We start from the raw sequence: 2,078 nt of genomic DNA on the forward strand, positions 1-2,078 counted from the left end.
TTTAGTAATATTTATGTATGAATTTGTAAACAATCTAATAGAATTAACTGTTATTTTTGAGACTTTATTTCCTATTGCCCAGAATTATTTTACTGTGTATTTTGGCAGGATTCTTACCACAAATATTTTTGTAGGTTTAAAATGAGAAATAATTACTTTTACTGACTTCTGATCTTATTTGTATCATCATTGTCCCCAATATCTTTATCCCTTAAATTACTTTTCTTTTTGAAATACTATCAAAAATGCCAGAAATACATTGAAAAAAATAAAAAAAGACACCCTGCATGTAGAAGAAATAAAGGTAGTTCAATACTGGAAACTCTTTTAAGGTTTAGGAATAGTTATCATGGATAGATTCCTTTATATTTCAGTGGTCCCAGTATTTAACATGTAAAGCTAGAAATTGTACATCTTTCCATAAATTTCAACAGGATTTGAGCTGGTTAAAGACTATTTTTTGTAAGAATCCAGATGTTTTTTTCCTCTTAATTTGTTCTTATACAGAAAGTTTCTGCATTTTGGTTGAACATATTTGGCTCTGATATGAAGCTCGGGCAAAAATCCTAGAAAAGGTGCAACACCTTCAGAATGTAAAATTTGAACTTTTTAATGTCTTCTCCCATACCGGTCCAGCTTGCTTCTTCCCCCCCCCACCCCCTTTAGGGGTACTGGGCAATCTCTAGCACGGTTTAAAGGAATCAGATCAGTTTATTAGCCTTGGTGTATGTAAGTTTTTTAATTCTTACTTTTTTTTATTCTTAATTTTTGTTATATTTTCACCACGTTATCTTTATTTTTATCTTTCACCAATGACAGCTTTAACAAGAAATCTGAAAAGTATCTTGTAAAAGATTCGGATGTGACTTCAGGTACTGCCCATGTTTTTTTCTCTCTGAGATTTGAGGTAGAAAAAATGGGAGGTAAAAAACTCTCTGAAGATCATTTACATACCATTCATCTTGAGGCTAAGTGTTTTAAGCTGTTATTCAAAGTATATGTATTATTCTAAACAGAAATGTGGATGATGTATGTGCCGTGTGAGGTAAGATAAAATGTAGAAACTTTATTGCTGTGTGGCATGTAAGGCTGTGTGGTCAGTGGTGCAGAGCTGGGCCACATAAAACATTTAAAATCCTTGTATTGATTCCATGTGGCTATGGTGTCCATCCTCAGGAAAACTGAGGGATTTACTGTGGGCGTTTGGTCCCAGAAGCTCATTAAAAATGGATAACAGGATGGTTTTAGCATTGAATAGTTATCTGGGACTGGGAAATAGATGCTGGTTGTCTTTTATGGAGCAACAACTGTATCTTGTCAGTAGTGTATCCTAGATATGATGATACTTGACTCAGCCCCATGAAAGATAGTGGTGCAATAAATGACTGCAGTTGTGTTATCTCTCCAGGAGTTGCTACTGCTCAGTACCTGTTGTATTGGAGCCTAAGATAGTGAGATCATTTAAACAGGGTTAAGTACCGTGTTCTTTAAACATGTTCTGCAAACACGTGTAACTGGTCTTGCAAAAATTTGTTCCTGAAGAGGTGTTGAAAAGTCAAGCCTTCCCGTGCTGCATTTGAGTATATTTCTTACAGGCTCTGCTGTGATGTTTGCCCTAGAATGCATACTGCGCTGCACTGGTACAGAGGAAACTGGCAGCAGTTCTCATTTTCAGGTGGCCCTCATGCTTTTCATTAGGAATGATTAGCGCTGCTGAAAGCTTTTCAGCAGCCCTGAGAAAATTGGATTTTCCTGATCCAGGAATGAGGAGCAGAACTGTGACACTTCTCCAGTGCTAAGGGGACAGGCAGGGGGAGATGGGCTGTATTGAAAGGCCAGACCCCTGCCCAGCTCCCATAGTGGGAGCTGCACTCTCACACATTCCTGCGGCGGCCGCAGCAGCATGGCTTTTCAGGGCTGTGGTATAGGTGGTGGGGTTTTAGCCTCTTTTGCTTTGCTAAAAGTATTTGTGAGTAGGTTAGATCATACTTGAAGATTTTGGAAGGATTTGTGAATTCCTGGGTTTGATTTTTTTTTTTGTGGTTGTATGGAAGGGTGTTGCATTTCTGCTTGGTATT

This window comes from Phaethon lepturus, unplaced genomic scaffold (genome assembly GCF_000687285.1).
Source record: "Phaethon lepturus isolate BGI_N335 unplaced genomic scaffold, ASM68728v1 scaffold4858, whole genome shotgun sequence".
NCBI lineage: Eukaryota > Metazoa > Chordata > Aves > Phaethontiformes > Phaethontidae > Phaethon > Phaethon lepturus.